Source organism: Schistocerca cancellata, chromosome 4 (genome assembly GCF_023864275.1).
Source record: "Schistocerca cancellata isolate TAMUIC-IGC-003103 chromosome 4, iqSchCanc2.1, whole genome shotgun sequence".
Taxonomy (NCBI): Eukaryota; Metazoa; Arthropoda; class Insecta; order Orthoptera; family Acrididae; genus Schistocerca; species Schistocerca cancellata.
In genome coordinates, this window is record NC_064629.1 from 173,947,410 (window position 1) to 173,975,288 (window position 27,879).

Genomic DNA, 27,879 nt, shown 5'->3' on the forward strand with positions numbered 1-27,879 from the left:
GTAGGACATTGACGGACTGCATACAGCGGGCTGTCAGGTAAGACACATAGGAGGACCAAGAAAGTTTCCTATCGAGCAGGAGTCCCAGGAATTTCATAGTTTCAATGTACAGAAGAGGAACAGGCCTAAGATGTAAAGATGGTGGAAGAAACCAACTGTACCACCAGAAATTCATTTAAACAGTTTCATCAGTGGAAAAACGAAAGCCACTGTCGATGCCCCACACGAGTCAAGACGATCGAGACATCGCTGAAGGTACCGTACAATGAGACAAATACATGGAGAACTGCAATAGATGGCAAAATCATCAACAAAACGGAGTGCCGGAGGTGCCAGACAGGCCATTACAGGGTTAATGGCTATAGCAAAGAAGACAACACTCAGGGCAGAAACCGTAGGCATGCTGTTTTCCTGAATAAAGGTGTCTGACAAGGCAGAACCAACACGTAACTTGGAATATCAGTCTTTTAAAAATTCCTGAGGGGAAACAAGGCATGTAGCCACGGAAGCCCCACATGTAGAGAGTACGGAGAATACCATTCCTCCAGCAGGTGTCTTAGGCTTTCTCCAAATCAAAAAACATGCCCACAGTCTGGGATATCCACAGAAAACCATTCACGACATGGGTGGACAAAGTGATGAGATGGTCAACTGCAGAACGGCACACTCAAAATCCACACTGTGCAGTGGTTAGTAAATTGCGAGACTCAAGCCACCATACCAGCTGGGCACGAATCATACGTTCCATCACCTTGCAAACACAGCTGGTGAGAGAAATGGGACAGTAGCTAGAAGGAGGGTGTTTATCCTTACCAGGCTTAAGTAGGGGTATGACAGTGGCTTCATGTCAGCGTCTGGGAAATGTGCCCTCTGCCCAGATGCGGTTGTACGTATGAAGCAGAAAGCGCGCAGAGGATCAGGATGAAACAAGGGCGTGATCTAGCTCCCTCATAGTAAATAAAGGCGGCACTGTAGAACCCATGATTCTGAGAAGAGAAGGGTATTGCCCGAGCCCCCTCCTCTTTGTACCAATGGAGGAAGGAAGGGTGATAGTGGGAGGAGCTCAAAATCTCTGCAAAAATGGCAGCCCAAGCTGTTGGCAATAGCAATGGGGTCCACTATGACTTCACCTGCTACTGTCAAGCCAGAAATTGGGAATGGATCTTGGTCCCAGAGAGCTGTTGGAGGTTGGCCCACATGACAGAAGAGGGAGTGGAACTGTTAAAAGAACTACTGAAAGAAATCCAGCTAGCTTTTTTTGCTATTCCGAAGAACACAATGACACTGTGCACGCAACTGTTTATAATGAATGCAATCTGCCATCATCACAGGATAACTGTTAAAAACATGAAGAGCACGTCACACACGAATTGTATCGCGGCATGCATCTATCCACCAAGGGACCAGGACACAGTGTGGCAAAGACGAAGTGTGAGGAACGTAACAGTCTGCGGCTGTAAGGATAATGTTTGTAAGATATTCTACCTGGTCATCACAACTGGGGAAATGTTTGTCGAAGGTCACCAGGGAAGAGTAAAGCCTCCAGTTGGCCTTTCTAAGCTGCCATTTGGGTGCGAACGTAGGTGGGATAAGAGTCAGAAAATGGGTAGCACATGGGAAATGGTCGCTCCAGTATATGCCAGAGAGCACGGATCACTTGAGATGATGGGCAAGCTGGGCAGTGCAGAAGGATAGGTTCAAATGGGAATAGGTGTGTGTGGGGTCTGAAAGGAATGTGGGTGCTCGTGTGTTAAGGCAGAGGTGGTTAAGTTGACTGAAAAGATCAGCCAAGATGGCACCTCTCGGACAGGTCCTGGGAGAACTCCAAAGTGAATGGCGTGTATTAAAGTCACTGAGCAGCAGAATGGCGTGAGGTAGCTGCCCAATAAGCTGGAGGATGTCTGCTCTGGTGACACTGAACAATGGAGGGATGTAAACGGTACAAAGGGGAAAGGTCAAGTGAGGAAGGAAAAGGCGAACTGCAACTGCTTGAAGACAGGTAGTCAGGGAGATGGGTTACCTATGAAGTTCATCCCGTATGACTTCCCCACAAGATGGAATGCTGTCCTCAGGGGGAGGGCTAAAATGGACAGGGAAGAAATGCCAGAGCTGAAAGCGGTCATGAGAATGCAATTTTGTTTCCTGGAGGCAGAGAACAAGTGGACCCTACAATTCTAAGAGCAGCCGTAAATCCTCTTTGTTTGATTGAAGGCCACAAATGTTCCATTGAAGGAGAGTCTTAATGAGGAAAGGGGAGGAGGAAAAAAATGAAGGGGTGTCATCTCGGCGGCTGCCGAGTGCCAGCCTCCAAAGACTCCCTGCTACAGGGCGTAGAGGCTGGAGGATACTGCTTCACGAGATTGACAGAGGCATCAGCATTTTTCCTCTGTCGATCTGTGGAGTCCAGGGCAGAAAAACGGTCGGTGGTGTGCACCGGCGACACAGGGGTCAGTCGGGTGAGGGTACCACATGGCGACAATGTTTTTTGCCTGGAGGGCATAAGAAGTCTTCGCGGAAGTATTCCTTCCGTGTTGCCGGACATGTCACAGGTGACTTGCCTCAGGAGATGAATGTTCGGTGGCTTGTTGCACAGCTGGACGAGGAGACAGCGATGCTACTGGGCACTGGGCAATTTTACAACCACAGTGCTGAATATGAGGTCATTTGTCTGCATGGCCGTGTCCTTCACAGAGTGAGATGTAGCAAGAACAGTACTGTAAGTGGCAAATGGTAGAATGCAGGGTTTGTGACTAGCCAATAACTTGTGAGGGACCAGGTAGGCACTTTTTCCTTTACGTGGACCTCCTGGACAGGCCACTCATCGAGATAACGGGACAATTTCAAGAGGTGGATGGTCGCCACTGCAGTTGATACAGCAGGGAGGAGGAGGAGGCCGACAGTCACCATGGTGCACAACCCTACCACAGGTTACACATTTGGCCAAGTGTTGACAAGACATTTGAGTGTGGTTGAAATGATGACACTGGTAGCAGCACATCGGGTTTGTAATGTATGGTCAGACTGTGATAACTTCATTCCCTACTTTGACCTTGGACGAAAGCACCACTCTATCAAAGGTGAGAAAAAGAGTGAATGTGGGCACTAAGGATGCATCTACCTTTTTGATCACCTGATGGAGGGCAATGTCACCCTGATCAGAGTGGTACGTTTGGATTTCTGCCTCAGTCAGACCATCAAGCAGCCTAGTGTACCTCAATCAGACCATCAAGCAGCCTAGTGTAAGTAACACCACAGGAAAAATTCAGAGTTCTGTGGGCCTTGACGAAGCGACGCCACAAGCAGTTGTTGTGCTTGAGAATCAGAAGTAGTCTCCAAAAGCAAAATGCCATTGCGTAAATGAGAGCAGGATTTCACAGGGCTGGCAATTGCATCAACACTTTTCTAAATAAGAAATGGATTTACCGTTGCAAAGGACAGACGGTCTTCAGTACGTGAAACCACGAGTCACCGTGGTGCAGCTGGGAGGGTCTTTGAATCGGAAGCTTCATTCCATTTATGTGTGGTAGACGTGAGGCCCCCCCTCCTCAGAGGGGGGGGGGGGGGGCTCACCCACCTTAGGTGATTGTTCACACCTCCCAAACACCTGACAGAGGGACCAATCGGCAATTTGGGAAGGTAGCAGCTCAGTTAATCACCCCTCGCTGGGCCTGGTCTGTACCAGCCACCAGTTATGTGTCAGATGCGTGGTGTGGCCTTCAGGAGTGCACAGGGAGGAAGATGGAAAAAAGGAGACTCAAATGCCAAAGCAAAGGAAGGATAGGAGATGGTGAACAAGGAAAGGAAAAAAAGGAAGGAAAAAACAGTGGTGAGACTGTTCTTATGTCAACTACTGAAAATGCGGAACACGTTCCCCAAGGGAGGGGGAAAAGGATTAACAAGAGGATAGACATGCAGCACAGAAGGGAAAAGATGATGCAAAGGCTGGGGGCCCGTGGTAGCCAACCACGAATGTGCCAAAGAGCGGCGAGCCTGCTGCGGGGACTATCAATATGTGTATTGGATGTACCAGTACGGTCACACATACTCCAGTTGTGGAAGGAAATAGGTCATGACCTTTTCATAGAAACCATTCCAGCATTTAGTGGGAGGGGAACATCTGTATCCCATTTGAATGCACACACTCAGGTGGCCACATAGGCCAGACTTTAGGGACTGACAGTGTAAGCACTGTCACTAGACAAGGAGATGTTCCCTGTTTTAGCAAACTTTAGGCATCTCAATGAGTTGTAGTCATTGGTACTTCTCCTTTGTGATGTGCTTTTAAATTTTTTGTTAAAACCTGCATGAGCTAGTGATCAGGATGAATGGTACTCACTGTAGTTTACACACATCAGTTTTTGTTTGATGGGGTGCTTATGTCCAGCAGCTGTCCACGATTTCCACAGGTAGATTTGTGTGTGCAGTACCAAAAAATATATAAATATGCATACATTTAAAGCAATGGATGAAGTGGGGAGTGGGTCATACAGTGTTACATTATAGGAGTGTACTTTTCAGGATGCATGCCTCTTACAAAGGCCAACATGAAGACATCAGAATCAGCTATTATATTTTGGTCCCTCTTGGATACAGAAAACACAACTAATGTCCTAACATTCCAAGTTAACTGCATAGTTCTTTGTGTGCAAGGTTAAGTCTGGGTGAAATATAATGCCCTGAACTATACTGACATTCTCACTGGGGTGTCAAACTTGTCACAAAGGAGCAGTACCCATCATAGGGCAAGGGAAAAGAATGCTATACATAAAGATAGTGGTCAATCATCAGGTAGATGACCACGTCTTTTCATACTGTGCAAGGGATGCACAATTGGTAGCATCACATCATAAAATAAGGTTCCCATCAGCTATAACAGGGTATCAATCTGACAAGAGACCCAAGAGCAGCACTTTTAACTTATTATTTGGTATGTGGCTAAAATTAATACCATTCCTATATGGCTAAATACTTAATGTCGAATACACTAAACAGTCCAGTGTACAGCAACATGTAAGATGTACAAACACAACAGACAATGACATATTAGCTTTACTACAGTTTTCTTGACATTCTGAAAATAACTGGAATTGATCAGATTAAGGTTCATTTGTTTTATTTACAATGTTCTGAATCTATTTGAATTTAGTAACCAATGATTTGTCTTGTGAGTGTTATTAAATAGCAATTTTTAGAAATGTGGCATTAAATACTTATGAGAGACAGTGTGCTATGCCGTATATGAATAACTTTAATGGTGTTCATAGGCCAACTACTGAACTCACTGTAGCACAGCTGTTGGTAATAATGATGTTGCTTTTTTATTCATTCTTGTGCAACATATAAACTGTATACTGAAACACTGAATGTTTTGAAACAGTAGTAGATACAATACAATGTTTTTGGTTGGACATTATAGTCTGTCTGTACAACCATAAGTAGGCAGCGGTCTTTGTGGGGAAAATGACCCTTCCCGGAAGAACCCTGTGACTGCACTACACGTACTCCCAAAATCAGTTGTCCATTACTAGTCCAGCAGTGTAGTGCATCGAGTGACAATTCACTCTGATTCTGTTCATGTCATTTTAGTTACCAGCATCAGTCAGATCAGTTGATATATTTAGTTACTCAGAACAGAAATGTGCAAAATACAAATGAGAGGTATCTTTGGAGTAAAGAGCAGTCTGTCATCTCTAATGTAATTATAGCCGGTACTGGCACAAAAAGAACTGGGGGCTAATATTTCCAGTCTCAATCAAAGGGCTGCAGTTTATACAAAAGTCAGTCTTGGCTCAATAGAACACATCAGAAAGGAATGTAAAAATAAACCACACAGTTCACTAGAATCGCCAAGAAAGAGCACTAAGAACTTTGAGAAGAAATTAATCGTTGTAATCAGCCTTCCAAAATTGGTCATTCAAGAAACAATGGAGGACTTTTATAGAGATAAAAAGATAGTAAGATAGTGCTGACATTATACAAATTACTGCTGTAAAACAAAATATCCATTTTCCTTGGCAGAACGATATTTTGCACAAGACACCACATAAAAGGTATTTAAATAAAAGAGACCACTAAATAAAAGAAAGATTCTGGTAGAGGGAACTGATGTAATTGACTAGCGATCCAAATATTTCATACAAGTAAGGAAATTAAGAGAGCAGGACGGTAAGTTCTCTTATATCGACAAAACTTGGGAGGACAACAAACAATGGCATTGAACTTGTAAGCAGTATTCCTTACTGATTGTTTTACATTGTGGCAGGATGTCATGGAACCACTTTTAATCTTTAAGAACATTGGCAGACAGCTCGTCGTCAGACTGCAAAAGAAGGTCCCTGTGGAATATAATACCCTGGACCATATTTCAGCTCTTACGAGCCGTGATGATAACTTGTCCTCTAAATACTCTACTAAAAACTGAGGCTTCGTCGAGATGGAGTCCCCATCAGCTCTCGTACATACGAGGTACCGGGGCAAATAAGGCTCACTGCCATTCTTAGCCTGGCGTTCCTCCCATGGTGTGGCCAGTGAGGGGAACGATTTAGGATCTTACTTCCTTGCATTGTACCGAGACTTGGAACGCTTAGAGACTGCTGGCGTTTGATCACCAGCAAGTGATGTCGTGTTGCGCGTCATCCGCCCTGATGCCACCCACTCCATCCAATCAGGGTTCCTCTCCACAGGCGCCACCCAGCCGCAGCAAAGGCCACCTGGCATGATGGCCATTGCCGGGAGTCCATGCCCTAGGGTGACGGGCATCTCCTCCTTGGCATACGTGGGGAGTTAACGGCGTAGCCATCAGCAGAGCGATCCCTGTGTAGTCAGGAGGCTACAACCAAAAGAGTACATGGCGGCCCCACCACAATGGACTGTCTACCATGCTGGATGTGAGGTGCAAAGAATTCCATGGTCCTCGTCGGCACAGAAAACGACAATGCATAGTGGGTGGAGGAAAACCCACCCAGGAAGGTGTCCTCGCTCAATAGATAGAGGGTGAGCGGGACTGCAATAGTTTTCCTAAGCCCCATCCGATGAGCTGGAAGCAAGCATATGCTGTAGTTCCAAATAAAAAGAAAGAGGTTTTATCTTAGTAGCCCAACGCTGTCTTGCTGCATATAGCAATGGAGCTTGCCATGAGAGCACTGCTTGGCTTGTGGCGTTTCCACCACCGTATCAACTCAAGCTACACTGCTTTTCTATTTTAGTACATTTCTCCAATTCTTTTGCAGGAGGCGAAAAGTATATGGTTCCACTTAACACCTTAACTTAAAACACTGAGTTATTTCATATTTATTATTTTAACAGAAACTTAAAATCCCAAGTATACTCGGGCAACTCAAGGAAAGATCTTCAAAAACAATAAAACCTCACTTGTATCCATTTCAGCATTGATAGGTAAGTGTTCGGCCACTATAGAGCACCTGGTACTACATTTGTAGCCTGGCTGTCATGTTTTGGTTGAGGCGGTTTCCACTAGATATTGTCTTTACTGTGTGCAGCTTTGGATACTTGACAACAAAATACATGATTTCAAACACTTTCCTGTATCGTTGTTTAGGCAATGCTTCCAAAACGCGATGATTTCAGTGATCCTGAGTTTGATACTGAATGTAGCAGCTCAGAAAGTGATGGTAAATGTGATGTTACTTCATTAGAGACTGAAAGAGACGACATTTCGTCAGTGCTACGATATCAATACATCCACTGTGCTCCAGCCAGCTCCTCCAAGATTTATGTTCACAGGAAACCACTGTGAAGTACATGGTTAGACTTTATAGCTACACAGAAACTACAAAATTACTTCATGTTTCAAAATATTTTAGTCAAAGTCCAGTGCACATGTATACTTGGGATTTTATTATTGGTGATCTCTAAAATTTTGTAACTCATTATTTTGAGTTCTAAAAGCTGGCTTTATATGCCTATATGTAATGTCATCCATTATAGGATTTTTCATTAATAAAAATTATTTTTTGGAACATAATTTTTAACAAACCATTAAGTCAATGGGCTCAAACAACCATATTTGTTTCAGTAGTTCGACTGATACCAGACTTCAGAACATCATCCCTACAAAAAATTATGTGCACCTCAACACACTATCAATTGCAGAAAACCTTGTTTCAATATCTGGAATCGTTTATGAAGTAAAAGGGGTGTTATATCCAGGGTGTATACGTGGACAAGGAAAAAAATTCCGGATTTTTCCCCCGGATTTCCCGGTTAAAAATACACTTTCTCCCGAGTGACAGTTAATTTTCCTTTATCAATCCTTTGAATGGTTATGGTTTTATACACGGGAGTACAATTTCCCAGCACTTTAGAAAATGAAACTCAGGGAAAAAGACACGCTTTGGAAATATCTTTGACATGCAGCAACATGTATGCTCTCATAACGTAGGAAGCCCCTATGTACGTACGTGTAAAACATTGAAAGTTCACACATTATGTCATAAAAGAAACAAGACATCAGAGGATACAGCAAGAGCATCGGAATTTCGTGAACCATATTAAAATGTGCACATTTTAAGTGCATACAGGACACATTTGTATGTCCAGATTCCCAATGAAGTAGACCTCGGCCTGATATTAAGCTTTTCAGTGTGGTTTTTGGGTTGTAAATTTTCTTGAAGCACCAGTACTGTATTATATCATGTTTGGTACTTTATTATGGCATAATGCCATACATGCTAGAAAATGAAAACGTGCACTTGAAATGCAGCGAACAGTTGAAACTAGCCAGTACTGTGGAATTAAACATTTCGTTTCAAATACATTGACTGCCTCTGCGGAAAAGGTTAACAAAAGTCAAATTTCTTTAGCAAACAGACAAAAATAACTTCATTGTTCTGCAAGGCGATTAATGCTTGACTGCCAGAAAGGTGAAAATAAAATAAAATCTGAAACTAATGACATATTTCAGCCTTCATAATTATGTGAATGTGTTTTAATTCACTTGATAGCTCCCAGCCACAGATATACGTTTTGTTTTCATTTGACGTGAGAGTAAACAAAGGGGAAACAGCAAAATCACTAAATGTAAACACGGGTCACGTGGAGACTATTCACTATAGCTCAGACTGCTCTGCGCATCAGCCTCGGATCTACATTTGCAAACCGGGTCGATACTAAAAAAAATCGAATTTTCAAAATATGTTCATCTTGCAGCGCACATTTCTCCGAAAAGTCTGAAACAGAAAACATATGTATTCGAGGAAAAGTAAGACATATTATTTGGTCATAAGTATGCAAAAGTGCAGTGCCACGCCTATTCATCAAGCATTTTTCTACCGCACGTCCAAACTATATTCAGGAGAGTGGAAATTGAAATGTACTTTGGTGCCTCTCCTGCTCCCAGTCGGCCGGTTTGACAGCCTGCCCCTCTTTTAAAAAAATCTCGCAAAAATCTCTAGCGGATGGGACTATCTGTAATCTAGAGAACAAGAACTCTTCAGAAAATCTGAACTCTTTATTGCCTATTAGTTAATAAATTACTGTTTTGTGTGACATAAAATTAAATATAGGCTACATAAAACCAATAAAGACAAGAGATAAGCAAGAAATTATGCATTTCTTCAATTCTTAGCTCCAAGCATTTTTTTTTTCTCCAATCTCGCTACAGCTTTACATGGCATGCTTTCTTTTCTGCAAAAGAATCTATTACGTCATCAAAGGTCGTCAAACATTTTGTTACATGAAAAATCGAAATGTCGTTATCTAATACTGAAAAAGCTGTTAATACAAATAATACCCAAGACTGGTGTGGTTTCTTGATCGATTACGTCTATTTTGTCACTGTCTGCTAGATAAAACAAAACAGGCCTTTCTAATATGGCAGCAATTTTGTAACACACCAAATAAACGAGACTGTTTTGGCACAAATGGCCATTTTTATAACACGACAGAATATAATCCAGTAAGTATCAATATCAAATGCCTATTAAGCCTACTACAAGCAAAAAGCTCTATGTTAAGAAATAATTTCACATTTCATTCATATGCACCAGCTTCTCAAGCATGAGATCGAAAAGTAGTATTACGAAATTTTTATATAAATTTGGAATCGTCTTATTCTTCCATAATTTGTGTGATGTCCCCATTTCTTCTCCTTCCTCATTCTAACAAACAATCTTGTCATCACCAATTCTGTAGCTATTGCTGTCACTGTCAAAATTTGTTTGACGATTAACTTCACTAACCCTGCCAGAATCACAGGTTTAGTTATCCAGTGAATATTTTCCGGTTAATTTTGTGTGTTACTTCCACAACATAACTGAAGCGGCTGCTAGCCGGGGACTGTACTATTGGTCCTTACTAGTGTAGCGACCTGGCCAAAAATTTTCTGTCAAAATTTCATTTTCTTGGATACACCAAGAAGATAATACGTAATCTTTCTCACCTGTTATTCCTGTCAGTCGTTTATTTCCATTCTGGTAGTCTGAATCTGTGGATTTTGCTAGTAATTATAACAATGCTGATCATTTGCAAACCCAATCAACCAAATAATCAGACAGCGATTGGCACTCATCCGTTCTGCTTTACTCCCTCAGCTCGTATAGTCCCGTCCCCTTTTGTCTGCGGAAAGTATATTTCTAGATGGGATGAGGATTCTCCTGACAGAGATATCGCGCACACTATGCATGCATTCAAAAGTCAACTTACGGCTCATTCTGAAATCAACTTAAAATGTGTTCAAAAATCTTCAAAAACCAACAGGGAAGTGTTTCAAAATCATATGAATAATCAATAAACAAACGTGCGCTGGATGCTAGGTGCTTTGTGAAACAAGTTTTTTTTCCCCTCAAGAATATGAATTTGGCGCTCCCTTTTCCCGGTAGCATCTAGCTGCTTGCTGCGACTGCTTGCACAGCCAACAGCCACATTCCTATTGCCAGAAGTGGGAGAATCTACTACTCAAACGTGACTCAACTGTGCATGCGCATGAGCCCACGCGTAACTGCTAAAACAAATCGAATGTAAACATTGCGACTTCACACTCATTGGAGGCAACTTGTTATGAAGCACTGCATAGTGTTCCTAAAGCTTTGACACATTTTCAATTGGCAGATGCTTGCATGAGCACTGTGTGTCGTTGTTGTATATGGCGCATTTCCTTATTTTCGTTTTTTCTCTCGTTTATGTTTTATTGTTTGAGTATTATATTGCAGTAGCGGGATACAGTAATATCCTTTGTTAGAGTATCAGTTCTTACCAGTCAAAACTACAAAAATTTAACTGAAAACTAAAACAATGAATAATTCCCGGAATTCTCAAAATATCCCAGGTTTTTCCGGGTTTTCTCCCAGATGAAAAAATTCCCAGGTTTTTCCCGGATCTCCCGGTTGTCCCGGTTTGTATACACCCTGTATATCTCACATTGCTCACCCTGTATCTATCACATTTTTTCTGACCTATTGTAATTGGATAGATCTACACAGCAAGCAGCAGCAGCAGCAGCAGAACACACATATAAACGTATTGAAATTTGCAAGTTATCTGTGATTTGAAGATGTTAGGATGACATACGATTTGACAAGGAGCACAAAAAAAGTAGAATGTTGTTGAAACAACACTCATTTAGAACCTGATTCATTCCCTATAATGAATGTAAAAACAGCAGTTGAGGTCCTCAGCCATTCTACTGCTGCAACTGTCAGAACTTGTACAGCAACTACAGAATTGCAGAGTGATACAGCTGCAAACACAGCTTGTCTTATAGAATTTATGAACAACTGTTTGACATTTTGAATAGTAGGACAACATTTTCCACTGCAAAAGAAATTTTACGTACTGTACATAAAACTGACAAACAGACAGGTAAAATCACAAATTGCCATGTATTACAAGGACTGTTAATGTTATTGTTCTATTTCTGTAGAGGAACAAATTGTTAGCATTAAGTTTTTACTGACTAGCAGACTGACTCAAGATGCCCTAGAATATTTACTTTCAGTGGCCATAAGAAAGGCTGCAACAACTGGAACCCCACAGCAAGAACACTATGGTGCTTGTTCTGAAACAGCACTATTAATTCACTAATGAAACCTAGTGACATTTCGAACTGTGAAGAGGATACTGATACGATGCTGTTAATGAACAACTGAGAGTTGCAAAAGGAAGACAATGAACCTCAGCTGTTGGAGATCTTTGGAAACATGGTAATCCCTAACATTTCTGGTCCCTCTGTGACTCTTCAGCTGGGCTCAGCGCTCCAACCATTTAGTTCAGCAATGTTATTGAAATGTCGTTCCATGCAGACTGGTCCTGTTTCGTACGTTTAGGATCCTTACATGAAATCCATAACTGAAAATTTTCACTGTATGGATTATGAGGAATGTAGAGCAGGTAGATTTTATATTTTAAATCACCATGCTAAAGGCAAATTATGTTATAGTTGCAGAACTATATTCGAAGATAAGTTTTGTAAAACTCTCCCAAAACTTAAGCTACTAAAAATATGTAGTTTATTTATACTGTGCTGAATGATGAATTAAAAAATCTGTTACACTAATTGATTTGTCTTTCCTTCATCACTTTGTACCATTTAAATCTGAGCAAAACAGTACTGTTTGTGGCAGTGGTAGATGTGCTGACAGCATTTTGGAGATTTTTACAGTCTCACAATTTTTTTTTTTAATAACATTCTTGAATATATAGTTGTTCAGTGCATAGGTGAAATGACATTCACTTACAACTAACTGTAATCAGATGCAAAATATGGTTGGGGTTCTGGTTACGAATGCCTACAGAAATACTCACAAAAGAAGCCCAAATATGTAACAGGAACTCTGATCAAATCATTTACTTGATCAGTGGTTGTAATGAACTTTCTACACCCGTTATCCACCAGTTAAGTTTTTATTTGCTGCAGTGAAATCTGTGTGTTTTATTGTACATGTTCATTTTAATGTCAAGCCAGAGTAGTCAGATTTAAGAATAACAGTAAATGAAAGAGTAGTAGCTGCTTGTCTACTTGTGCCATCCACAACTATTGTGTATCACTGGAGCTCACAGGTGATTTCTTACATTTGGATACATTTATTCATATTGTTGCTACTGTCTGATAATCAGGAACTACAGACAATCACCATAATCTTATTGGAAACTGTAAAGAGCAAAGCAGGAAACAAATCACTGAGACAGCGGTAGTTGAATTTTCTATAAGACTTCCCTCTCTAAAACAAAAAGCTTCCGACAGTTCACAATTGTTTGTTTATAGTTGCATTCTTGCAACATTTGTCAGTAAACTAATTGATAAAATTCAGTGACACTGGCAAGAATTTGAATGCTTCCTAGTGCTATATATGCATGTGGAGATTTTTTGTACCCGCGTCATCTATATCAAACAAGCTGCAGGAAAGAGACCATGGAGGGCAATGAATTTTTAACTATGCGACTGCATAAACCCGACAATTTATCACAAAGCTTTTATGACAGTACAGTTTGTATTCAAACTCTAAGTCATGAGGAATGTTTACAAAGGTTACTTTTCATTTGTTTCATTTATAAAATTACAGGAATTAATCAGTGTATGACCTCCAGCTGCAGTCAGCTGTGGGGCAAACACACATGGTGTCTAGCGCTCTGGCCTTCTGCTAATCAGTAGCAAACCTACCTACCCTCACACATTTCACTGAAGAAACAGAACTGCCAATTCCATGGCATGTGTAAGTCAACGAGCATCATAGCATTGCCTGTGACATCTGCTGTCCAGTGTAAAAAACTATTTGCCTGTTCTGCCGTAAGGATGATCAATCTGTTTCTTTCATGATCTAGGATTAAATTGTAAGTCTGAGACTAGGATTGCAGCAATGGAAAAAAAGAAATCCTACAGTGGATCAGGGTCCTAGGCTTGGAAGCACATGCTCACAAGAAAGTCTAAAGATCCCTGGGAACAGGATGGCATTTCTGAAGAGCATGGAGACAGCACAGAGGAAGAATAATCATGATTTTTCAGCCACATCTCTTTATATTTCCCATTGACATTCCTCACATCTATACACACAATGATAATGTACATTCCCACACAGCTTTTCAATAAAATTCTAAAACTAACTTTAGAATTCCTGAATAAATGTCCAACAATAATGTTTACCTTCACACAAAAACCTTGATGAGATAGCTCCAGACAGATGCTATGTTGGCAGCTATGCACACATTAGAAACTTGCTTTCCAGCTGATATACTTCACCACTACTACAGTGATCAACACGATCAAAATATGAGGGCTGCCAGTATAATCTGAAACATAAAGTAATATTAACTGCAATAATGTAGACAAAAGTTTGAATGTGTACCTACCACTTGTTACTGTCCTTTTTGTTACCCATGCCTTTTATTTGCTATTATGACATTTTTGTAAGAGGAAAGAAAAGGACACTGACAAGACTCAATGTGAAGAATATGGATAAAAAAATTGATTCTACAGAACCCAGTCTCATGTTATAATATAAGCTTCTTTCCAAAGCTTAAAAATCTCCTCTGGTAAGTCTTTTATATCCATCTCACATTGGTATTTGTTTTGCAATGTTACTGTAATGGTTTGGTGGTGCTTATTAAAATTAAATGAAGCAACTCATTTTATAATCAAAGATTCAGCTATAAAATCAATTTCAGTTAAAATGTAGTGTACCAAACCAGTTTTTGGAGACAGATTGTGATGCAAAGACATTTACTGCTACTGAAGATATTAACTTCACAACTGTGAGGATCAAAGAGTTAACTGCCACTGTGAACACAATTTTAAGCAATGTGTAAAACTGAGAATAGAATAAATTATATGGTCTAAATCAATAGTGTCACTTACTGGAGTAATGCAGAAATAATGCTTATTTCATCTATAAGGTGCATATATATACGACAAATAAATTGTGATAGTTGAATAAAAGAATTTAGCAACCAGATGAAACGTAAATATTGCAAAATATTGATAAAAATCACTATCATAAGAAGTCAAAGTTTACTATAGGGGCAGTGCCCGCCACTCACCCCATACGATATACACTGATCAGCCAAACATTATGACCACCAACCTACCGTCGATATTAACCCGTCCAGGCGATAGCAGAGTCACCTGGCAGGGAATGACTGCTAGTCACACACACGCACAGTGTATGTAGTATCAGTGAGAGTGCTTCCGTGTGCAGAATGGGAAAGGCTCCTGATCTACCTAACTTTGACTGAGGGTAGATTGTGAAGGCCCACATGCTCCGCACGAGCATTTTCGAAACTGCACGACTTGTTGGGTGTTCAAGACATGCTGGGGCAAGTGTGTTCAACATGTGGCAAAACAAAGGTGAAACCACATACTGACATCGTGGAGTTGGGCAGCTACCCTTTATTACAGATGTCGGCGTTGTAGGCTGGGCATACTGGTAAAACAACAGGACAAACGTTAGAACTAACATCAGACCTCAATGCTGAGCAAAGTACAAATGTGTGTGAACACTGAACACTCCTAACAATGGGCCTCTGCAGACAAAGACCTGTGAATGTGCCATGATAATGCCATGACATTGGCATCTATGACTGAAATGGGCACGTGACCCTAGGCGCTGATGTTGGTGCAGAGACAGAGCATTACATGGTCTGATAAATCTGGATACCTTCTTCATCATGCCCATGCGAGGGTGAGAATCTGTCCTCTTCCAGGAAAACAGCTCCTCGACACCTGTACTGCGAGACAGAGACAAGCTGGAGGCAGCTCCATTATGGTCTGGGGAACATTCACATGGGCATCCAGTGTCCAGTGGAGTTCGTGCAAGGCACCATGACGGCCAAGGAGTATCGTACACTGGTTGCAGACCACGTACAAATTCCCTCCAGCGACCTACCAAGGCCTCTCTGCTGCCATGTCATGATGTGCCACAGCTGTTATCCATGCCAAAGGTGGACTTATCGGCTATTAGGCAGGTGGTCATAATGTTCTGGCTGACCAGTGTATAGTTAAACAGCAAATCAGTTTCATAGACGATGGGACGATAATTTGGATACAGAGGAATGTTCAATGTGAATTGTGCTGTGACCAGTGAGTCTGTCAAGAGAAACCAAGTTTTTTTTTAGTATCACCTTCGTTGGCTTCGTCAACTCACAACCAAACTGCTATCTTCCAACCTAGCCTATACCTCAGGCTAAGCTGCAGATCATTGTATCACCACAACCAGTTTATTGTCTTTGCCAACAACAAAACTGTGACTATATTCACCAAAAGGTGATGTGACGGTAACCATTAACATTATATCACTGGCCAATGCCAATCACTCGTACTGAACATTTGTCTTGACCTAATAATTCCATGTAATTAGTGGGAGGTGAGAAAAGAGATTATGTATTTTGCGAATCGAAACTATTCAATATTCTTCACAGAGTATTTTTGATTAGAGTGGATGATGATAGGTTAGTTTCAATATTTTTTCACTACTTTCTTAGAATAAGCTTGCCGTAACACACAGACCTGTTTCATAGCTGAAGGTCTATATTAGATTGGAAAGTAACAGATTGGTTGTGGGTAGGCAACAAAGTATAAACATGTACAACCATAAAAAAGATCCAACAGTACCATGAAACTGGAACACATGCAAATGTTCCTTCGGATGGTACTTACATGAGGAAGTGGAGAGAAAAATTTAATTTGTACACTGGTAACAGTCTTTTTATCTGACTTTACCACTGAACTGAATGATAGTTACATACATGTGAGCAGTTTTGGTAATGGTGTGGTGTTAAGTTGGAGAATGTAAACGTTACAGCACATATTTAATAATCTCACTTTTTCAGATATAGTGGAGAGGTTTCAAATTTAGATCTGGGCATGCTATAGAACTTGGTGATCAGGGACTAAGTGTCAGCACTGCCCCTCCTACCTCCCAGCTGCCATTTTAAAAATATATGACAATGAAACTGTATGTTATTTAAGGATTGGACACTACTATATTAATGTGATTTGTCAACAAAGCCAACAGAATTCACAATAAAATATGAAGCACAGTATGCGAGTATGTAATATAAATTTTTCAAGCTAGGTACTTTGTTGAAATTTGCATCACTTCAAAAAGTGTTTATTTAATAAAATTTTGTACCAGTGCATGGCCTATGTCAGAATCCAGGTCAAAGAAGTGTACTGAAAATTTTGTATCAGATCCAATAGCACTTCCAAGGCAATTGGAGTTCATGTGGTACATGATAAACCATTTAAAAGTCATACTGGGCCTGTGACTTACAAATAAGATGTCTCCCCCGTACGGGAATAACATTAATGGGATGTAAAAGTACAGGTGTGGCACATGAATGATGACATATGGAAGTTTGGATCTGGCCTTGAGTCATGCTCAGATAGCCAAAGCAGTAAAGACAACTGCTTGCATAAAGTGAGAAATACAGGTTTGAGTCACAATTCGGCACAAATTTTCATTGTTGTCATTCCATTATACAGCTGGAGGTGGTTCATATTCACAACTGTCAATAAACTTCATGCCATTTAACATTCAGTAACATGCCTAAAGTGAAGCATCAGCATTGCTTGTATAATCCCATGGGATGATTAGAGTACAGCAAACATGGCACTTCCAATTCAGTCCAGGAAATGAGTAGTGGATATACCATAATATCCAAGCGATGACAATAAGCTTTACTGATGAATTTTGTGCAAGGAACATAATATCCAAGCGATGACAATAAGCTTTACTGATGAATTTTGTGCAAGGAACAGCATCCATCATAACTTGCCATGAAGTTCACACGCAGATACACTCTGTAGATATATTAAAGAGAATGATCATATACACTCAGTCACAGGTAAAGAAGGTGACAGACTTCAGTTCATCTGTAGATACTGGAAACACTTAATCAGGCTACAAAGAAGATTGATTGCAAAACAATTGTGCAACTCTTAGAATATTACTCAAGCATGTGGAACCCATTCCAAATAGGACTACATACACTATACAGGATGCAGCAAAAATCGCACACTCGGGCTTCGCAGCACAACTCCTCACATGCATGCGATAAAAAAATGTCTGTTCCCAAATTTCATCTGGTGAGTATATCTGGCAGAAAAAGGACATTACAGAGTGACAATCTGGCAACACTGTAACAACACATATGGTAACTACATCTGACAGGACATTTTAATCTTGCTGCACAGTGGATAGAGTTTTGGGTTACCATGCAGGAGGTCGAGGGTTCTATCCTGGGTTGGGGTGCATTTTTTTTTATTTTTTTTTATTTGCTAATTTCATCCTGACATTTGATACTGTAATATACACCATTTCTTATGTCACATGTACCCTAAATTTACAACATTTTGTAATGCTGAACATAACAAATACGTGGTTAGACAAATAAGAAATAGCCAGTTGAAACAATTAATCAAACCATGGTGATAACACATACAAATAGTAACAGAGTTTGGACGTTATTCGCAAAGCACGTTGCTAGTCCTACTGATAACGTAAGGCCCTAACGAAATGTAGTGGACCTGAACGAGGCAAGAATAATAGTTGGTACTAATCTATGTTAACATTAAAGGAGGGTACTAAGAAAAGAAGTTTTGCTTCTAGTGGAGGAAGTGGTGCGAATAAATTCGAGCCCATGACGTGGAAAGGGCATCTTTCAAAGCTGACCACTGTTCCATTTCTACAATTGTTGTATGTAAGTGCAAATGTTTTCCAGAGGACCCGCTGCTATCACTATTGATGATTAAGATGTCAGATACTGTACCACTTGGACTACATTTACCAAATAAAAAACATATGCTTGAACCCAGGATCAAATCCTCAGCCTCCTGCATGCTAACCAAAAACTCTATCCACTGCACCAACTGTACAGCACAACTACAACATGTTGACAGAGCTAGTTACTATACATGTGGTTACAGTGTTGCCAGATTGCCACTCTTTAACATCCTTTTTCTGCCGGATGTTCTCGCTGGACAAAATCTTGTGACAGACATTTTTTTATCGCTGGCATGTGAGGAGTCGTGCTGCAAAGCTCGAGTGCGCGAATTTCACTTCACCCTGTATACAAAGAAAGGCAGCAAGTATGGTCATTCGTTTGTTTGAGCCATGGGAGTGTGTCATGGAGATACCGAAAAACCTAAAATGGCACACATTTTAAGATAAACACCAACAACCCTGCTTACTAGGTTTCAAGCACCAGCATTAAGTGAGGAATCTAGAAATATACTACAACATCCTACATATTGCTCCCATAGGCACCATGAATACAAGATTAACTAATCGCAGCAAGCACACAGGTATTTAAGCAATTATTCTACTCGTACTCCATATGTGACTGGACTGAAAAGAAACACTTACATGTGATACAATAGGAAATAGCCTCTGCTATACACTTCAGAGTGATTTGCAGAATATAAATGTAGGTATACTAAATAGGTTTCACAGATATACCTGAACAGTACAACAAAGATAATTCTAAGCTACTGTACCAAATAGGGAAATACGGAAGCGTCCGATCCCGCCTGTCTGCTTTGACCCATGACGTCACAAATATGGCGGAAACAAAAACAAACACACACACTTTCCACAAGAAGCCTAATGACACTAACGGGACAAGCGCGGGAAATGGGGTGTTTTGGGGTGGGGGGCAAACTAAATATAAACAAATTTAGACGCCTTGCGTAGCTACAACGTGTAAGTGAAGACAGCCATGCATGAATACCCACCCACCTCCCCAGGGGTCGTAACCCCTGCAACCCATAGAAGATAAAGATGCTTCAGTAGCTGATTAGTGTTTTTTGTCTTTTTTTAAAAAAAATCTCACGGGATAGAACGAACAGATCAGAAAGATAAATATAATAAACTAAAACAGAAATAGGAGGAAACAGATTATTAAAATAAGTAATAAGCGTTTTTAAATTTAAAAAAAAATCTCACGAGATAGAACGAACAGATCAGAAAAGTAAACAAAATAAGATAAAACAGAACTGGAGACAGCCACACTCAAACCAAACTCCGCGCCGTCATGACGTCACACACGACAACACCCTTACGTCACGGGTCAAAGCCGACACGTGGGATCGGACGCTTTTGTCGACCCCCAAATAGTACGGTAGTGGTGAGCCTGATCAAGAGTGTCCACCAATATGGAAGAAAGTAGAAAAGGGCCTTTAACAGCATGCCCAAAGAAATATCAACAAAACAAGAGTTAGTTACATGTTCCATGGATCATTTGGACAATGAATCACAATGATGTGGAACAAGCCATTTTCCATTCACATAGCAAATTAATTTGTAAATATGGCAACATGCTGAACAGTTATAAGGTGTTTCTTAAACAGAAATTCTTCTATGGAAGATCTAAGGAGTTGCAAAGGAAAATTTTTTTCAGTTTGTTCTCAAACTTTAGTTTGCTGTCTGTCAAGACATTTAACATCACTGGGTAAGTGATCAAAAATTTTCGTTGCAGCATTGTGTACCCCTTTTGTGCTAAAAACAACCTTAATGATGTAGAGTAATAAATGTCATTTTTTTTTTATTTTGCCATTGTAATTATGTACCGTGTGATCGAAAAGTCAGTATAAATTTGAAAACTTAATAAACCACGGACTAATGTAGATAGAGAGGTAAAAATTGACATACATGCTTGGAATGACATGGGGTTTTATTAGGATGGTGCTCCACCCCATATTGCTAGATGCGTGAAAGATCTCTTGCGCACTTCGTTTGGTGATGATTGTGTGCTCAGCCGCCACTTTCGTCATGCTTGGCCTCCCAGGTCCCCAGACCTCAGCCCGTGTGATTATTGGCTTTGGGGTTACCTGAAGTTGCAAGTGTATCGTGATCGACCGACATCTCTAGGGATGCTGAAAGACAACATCCGACGCCAATGCCTCACCATAACTCCGGACATGCTTTACAGTGCTGTTAACAACATTATTCCTCAACTACAGATATTGTTGAGCAATGATGGTGGACATATTGAGCATTTCCTGTAAAGAACATCATCTTTGCTTTGTCTTAGTTTGTTATGCTAATCATTGCTATTCTGATCAAATGAAGCACCATCTGTCGGACATTTTTTTAACTTTTGTATTTTTTTTTTTTTGGTTCTAATAAAACCTCATGTCATTCCAAGCACGTGTGTCAATTTGTACCTCTCTATCTGCCTTATTCCATGATTTATTCAGTTTTCAAATTTATACTGACTTTTTGATCACCCGGTATATCAACATTCCGTTTGAACTGCAGTAGATTACTTACAACGAACTACATGAGAGACTAAATACACTATGAAGCAGTATTCGAAATGCCCAACTTCTGAAACAGATGTCTACAAGATGAGCATGGGTGGGCACTACATATTATTCTTACTGTACTTTTTACAGCAATGAAGACTACCCTTCTTAAAGATGAGTTACCACAGAAAAATTAATCCATATGACATCACTAAATGGAACTGACTTCTCTCTCCCTGAGATTTCCAATGATTCTAAGTGCAAATATGGTTTAACTAAAAAATTTTAGGAGTTTCAAAATGTGCCTTTTCCAATTTAAATTTTTATCAATACAGACATATGAAAATTTTGAAGTTTTCACCCTATTTATTATTCCTTCTCCATATGTTACACTTATCACTGGTGTAGTACCTCTAGATGTGCAGAACTGAATATGTTGTCTCTTATAAAACTGAAGGAGAGACACCATTCACAGAAAATCAGTCAATGACACTGTTAAGAATTTTTTTTACCATTTCTCCCACTGTTGTATTACTTGACCACAATGTTATTGCACCTGGGAGAGAGAACTTGGACAAGCTGAACCACTTGACAATATATGCACAACTGTCTTTAAATCACTGACAATGTGATGCACTTTCCTTACTCATCTGTACTTGTTTAACATAATGCCCCCATGTTTCTGATATTGGCTGCAGGAGGCCAAGTGCAATAACATCATGGTTGCATAGTATATATGCTTGGATTGATTATAGTATTAGTGTCATCTGCAAAAGAAACTAATTCTGATAGTTGTATATTATACACACAATTATTTACACATGAGGAACAATGGTGGACCAAGATAGAGCCTTTAGGAACCCCATGTGTGACTTGTCACCAGTCAGAAGAATCTCACCTGATTACATTGATTGAATCACTAAGTACAACTTCCTGCATTCTTTTGGTTACACGTGACATTCTCCCCCCCCCCCCCCCCCCCCCCCCCCGCCCACTGGTTGGCTATACCATCAATTTCATAAACCTCAGTTTATCTATCTAGGAGCATAATGTGATTCATACAGTTAAATACCTTAGACAGGTCACAGAAAATAACAACTGGCACTATTTTGTTACTAAATAATTGTAAAATTTGGAGTGTGTGTGTAAATGGTATTCTCAGAAAAGGAACTCTTCTGAAATCCAAACTGTGATTGTTACTGTTGCTCTGGTGGGATATTAATCAAGTATACATCACCACCTCAAAAATTTTGGAAAATGTCAGCACTGAAACAGGTCAGCAATTATTGGCATTTCTCCTATCACCTATCTTATAGAGTAGTTTAACAATGGCATATTTCACTATCAATTTTATTAAGTTGGTGGAGACATGATCAAAGCAGCTGATCTACTAAGAATACTGTAGCTTCAACGAGTATCACATTCAATATTACAGTTGATTGGAAAAATGGAAAGGTAGCACCTCTTCAATGAAGGAAGCTGAAAGAAATGGAGCAATTATAGAGGAATCACCCCACTGTCTCATGCTTGGAAAATATTTGAGGAAATACTTGATAAAGACTAAGGTAAATATCAGAACCACAACTACAGAAAGAGCAGTACAGATTCAGGGAACCCTGCGCAACTATATATTTCATATCTACACTTAGAATGCAGCTGGAAAAGCAATGGAAGAAAGGCAGACATAGATCTCACAAAAGTGTTTGATAGTGTTCCATGGAAGTCCATACAGGAATACCTAACAAAGAAAAATGTACCTACAAGGCTAATTTAGAAAGTTAAAATGCTTTACAAAGGCTGCTGCAGTTGCATATTGGTACGAAATGCTTGGGATAGGTTCTGTGAGCTTTACGGTATGTTGGTGTCTGCTGAGGGTTGGCACTCTAAGTTTTACTCTTTTGTTGTCTGGGGTGCGGGTTCTCTGGGGCCTCCCTACTCCCTGAAGTGGTGCGCTTGTGTGCCTGTCGAGTTTGCGGCGGGTAAGTGCCACAACAACAATGTTGTAAACTATTGCAGAGTAAATACTGTAATTTTCCTATTAGGCATGTAATAATAAGAATATGTAAAGGCGACTGTCAGAATTAAATGTGTTTCAGTTGTTCGTAAAGTACAATTTTGTACTCTTTACTATTCTTAAAGACCACTCACTCAAGTAGTTAATTTAGTACCTTACACACCATTTAAAGTAGATTCACACGGAAATACGGAAGCGTCCGATCCCGCCCGTCTGCTTTGACCCATGACGTCACAAATATGGCGGAAACAAAAACACACACTTTCCACAAGAAGCCTAATGACACTAACGGGACAAGCGCGGGAAATGGGGTGTTTTGGGTGGGGGAAAACTAAATATAAATAAATTTAGACGCCTTGCGTAGCTACAACGTGTAAGTGAAGACAGCCATGCATGAATACCCACCCACCTCCCCAAGGGTCGTAACCCCTGCAACCCATAAAAGATAAAGATGCTTCAGTAGCCGATTAGTGTTTTTTGTCTTTCTCAAAAAAAAAAATCTCACGGGATAGAACAAACAGATCAGAAAGATAAATATAATAAACTAAAACAGAAATTGGAGGAAACAGACAATTAAAATAAGTAATAAGTGTTTTTAAATTTTAAAAAAAATCTCACGAGATAGAACGAACAGATCAGAAAAGTAAATAAAATAAGATAAAACAGAACTGGAGACAGCCACACTCAAACCAAACTCCGCGCCGTCATGACGTCACACACAACACCCTTACGTCAAGGGTCAAAGCCGACGCGTGGGATCGGACGCTTCTGTCAACCCATTCACACAGTTTAGAAGATGTCCAGCATATGTAAACAGTTGTGCTATTATGTGCTGTGTTTGTGTGATGCAACAAGGAACTGTGAGCAATATATTTATGGACATAGCCTACTGCACAAGATGCTTTATGTTTTTAAATATTTTAGTGATGACAAACCTTTTATAATGTCCTATTTCTATCCACTTGATGTCTTGTGCACGAGGTCAGTGTAAAATAAAACATGTTTAACAACAAAAGATTTTAAGGTATGTAAATGTACAGGCCCACTCCCAGTTTTTTATAAAACCAATCTAAAACTTTTACATCAAATGTTACATCTTAATTTTGAGACATATTCCATGTATATGCACCTTCTTACAACCCAAAGATGACAGTATAGTGTGATGAAACCAATTGTCTTAAATAAAAACGTTACTTTATGTGATCTTGGCTGGTGAATGGTTTATGACAATGAAACAGATGGCCCTTCAGTTCTCTCAAAATGAGAAAATTCATTCAATCTCTTCCTCACCTGCAGAATTAGTTGGCATATAAATTTGTACTACTGTGGTACCTGTGGGCTTCACATCTCTCTTGGCTCCGAGAATGTGTTCACTCTGCCGTTCATAGTAGCTCACCTGTATTTCTATTTTCTTATGGAGAATGCCTGTTTTGTTTCTACTGATGACGACATCCTCATGAGAAGTCCCTGCTTGGAGATCTGAATGGGGAACAATATTTTACTCAAGAGGATGCCATCATTATTTAACCACACAGTAAAGCTGCATGCCCTCAGGAAAAATTAGTGTTGTAGTTTCCCTTTGCTTTCAGTCATTCACAGTACCAGCACCGCAAGAACACTATGGTTCATCTTACAAGGCCAGATCATCCACTGTCGCACTTGCAACAGCTGAAAAGGGTGCTGCCCCTCTTCAGGAAGAACTACGTGTTTGTCTAGCCCCTCCACAGATAGCCCTCCAGTGTGGTTGCACCTTTGGTACAGCTACCTGTATCACTGAGACACGCACGCCACTGCACCAACGGCAAGGTCCATGGTGGTGGGGGGTGGGAAAATTAGGTAAAATTCAGTTAAAAAATCTTTCCATCCATTACTGAACCAATCTGCCCCCCTTTTCCGCCAATTATAAAAGGACTGGAAAATTATCACTTTATATAGAAACACAAATGTAAAGTACAATTATGAAGACTCAGCTTGGGTCTTAAATGTCTCAGAACATATCATGAAGTGGAATGCTGCATATCCTAAAAGTTACATATTAATCAAGTAGGCCTAATGCACTGTACAGCACTAAAACATGAAACACAATGAGGGAGTGCAGGAAGAGGCTGGGAGCTTCTGAAATGTTGTCATGGCAGAGAACAGAAAAAATTAAATGGCTAGACAAACAAAGAGATGCTGAGGAGGATGGGGATGAATGGCAATTACTAGACATTGGTGAATGTCAAACAAGAAATTTGATTTATTACATACTGTATACTGAGGTATTATTGAAACAGTTTTAGAAGGGCATGCAAGGGGAAAGAGAAAACTTGGATGGAAGGGGACTCAGATACTGATAAATATGCTCAATGGATAGTGTTACAAACACCCAAGATGATGATTAGTGTTTTAGGGCGCACAACAGCGAGGTTATCAGCGCCCGTTGACAAACACCCAAATAAGGAAGCTGCAAGCAACAAGGACTTGCTCACAGAACAGAAATCACTAATGAATGGAGCATTACACACTACTCTACAGGAAAAGCAAAAGTAAGTGAAGTCCATTTAATATATATATATATATATATATATATATATATATATATATATATATATATATATATATATATATATATATATCAAGTACCTTAAAAAAAAACAGTGACATCTTATTCCTTATGGTAATAGGAGTAGGTGAAACAACGGAACAGGGAGGCTCATCAGTTCCACCAAATGCTTCAGAATTGACAAGAAGCAGTCAACAATAACAAAAAAAAATCTTTTAAAGTTACATACAAATGGGGAGCAACAGAATAATTCTCTGAATTTTCCAGGCATCTTACTCATGATAGCTGTGTAGCCACCTGCAATTAAACCAGAAATAACGCCCATTAAAATCCAATAGGTGTAACTTCAAGCCATTACAAGAATTATAGAATTCTTGTTATCTTGTTTACTTCGCCCAATCGCAACCAAAGTAGAGTAAAAGTTACGTAGTGGTCATCCCTCTCCATCTTCCGTGGTTTAGGTACGATATATGAATAATAAGCATCGAAATACTAGCGGGAGCATCAAAGTGCTCGCATAATACTTGTCCATAATAATATATATTAGTTTTCTCGCTCTACATTACAGCAGTAGTTTTTATGACGAAAAGTGAGTTTAAACATGTCGCGGCACAGATTAAATTGTTATCACGAACATATTCGTTGACTTCGGTCAACTCCCAACTTTATCATCACCTTTGTGCCTAAGCCAAGCGCTACGTTACAGATCAGTCTGTCACCACGCCTAAGATTTATGGGCGAACAGGGGGGTGGGGGGAGAAGTTGAGGGTAGTATGTCAGCACTACCTACGATATATGTCAGAAAATAATTTGGAAGCAAAATACAAAGTTTCTGCATTCTGTTCTATTTGTTTGTACTTGTACGACTCCACACGATACACTATTATGCCTCGGCACAAGGCCAACATCTGGTAAAAGATGTAGGTTTGCATTAATGTTTGTACCAAATTTCCAAAGTTATCAGCAGCGCGAGATGCAACATTTACTACACTGAAAACAATGCGAAAATTAAAACTGTTCAAGTCTCACTGCAAGTCAACACTAATGAAAACACGCAAGACTACACGTATTTAATTTTCGTTATTAGTAATCTCTGCTTACTAGGAGTTCCTACGCAAATTGGCTAAACCGATACTCATAAGCAGAATGCAGGAAATTACAGTACTCGCTCACCGAATAATGGCATCTCACTTGCACAACAAAGTAAAAGAAATAAAATCAATACCACCAACTTGAAGCAATTACAGCCATATACACAATGTAAGTCACGTTTTCAGCTCATTAACGTTTTATTTCTTCGCCCCACTTGATTTGATGCCGCAAATTTTCCAAAACTCCCCATTACTTAGTGCCTGGCGTCTGTCCATGAAACATCGGCAGATTTCTCTTTTCCTTTCCGTTTAGGTAGCTTACAAACAATAGCACGTTGTTTTACAACAGTGTGATGCATGCAGTTACTAGAAAATCGGACATCACAAGAATTTCTGTTCCGTTTAAGGAAGCAAATAAAGAAATACTTACCACACCACAATAATTGAACTATACACACAACCCAGCCTAAACAATTTACACTGTCGTTGACATTTCATCTTTGGTATGTTGACAGGGAATCCAAAGAAGCATCACTGAACAATCTGAAAAGAAAAATATACCTTTCCCCACATTTCGTGACACCGTCTTTATTAAATGAATTTTTCATTTAGTATTATTATAACAGAGGGGACAAAGACAAGAACTGTAAAGGAAACTGAAAGAAGTTTCGGACAGAATCAATTTACCAACAGATCAACTACGAGATACATCTCGCTCTCTATAGATACTTTATCTTAAATGTTACATGTAAATTCACAATGTTTAATAACCTTACTGTATTTTTCACACTAAAGTAAAAATGGAACGAAGAATCGGTTTTATTTAGTAACTGTTCTGCAGCCACGGCGGTTATCGATCTGCGAGACAAAGAGGACACGATATCTAAATACACTTGTTTGATCTTATGCTCTGCTCGTGTAAATAGTTCGTTGTAGGAGGTGCTTTTATATGTAAAACAAACATGTGTTTTCTGAATCAGGGGATTTCAGTTTGGATTACCTCTCACATTCCTAGCTACTCATAAAGTCTTATAGT

At 39.9% G+C, this 27,879-nt stretch overlaps 1 protein-coding gene across 1 annotated transcript in view; it reads right to left on the reverse strand.

Moving 5' to 3' along the window:
* Window positions 1-27,387, reverse strand: part of LOC126184821 (uncharacterized protein C9orf85 homolog) — a 34,500-nt gene extending 7,113 nt beyond the window's left edge. The window contains exons 1-2 of the mRNA XM_049927399.1: window positions 27,274-27,387; window positions 14,096-14,241 (exon numbers count right to left, since the gene is read on the reverse strand). The gene's annotated coding sequence lies outside the window, so the exon portion shown is untranslated. The remainder of the gene's footprint in view (window positions 1-14,095; window positions 14,242-27,273) is intronic.
* Window positions 27,388-27,879: the final 492 nt, after the last annotated feature.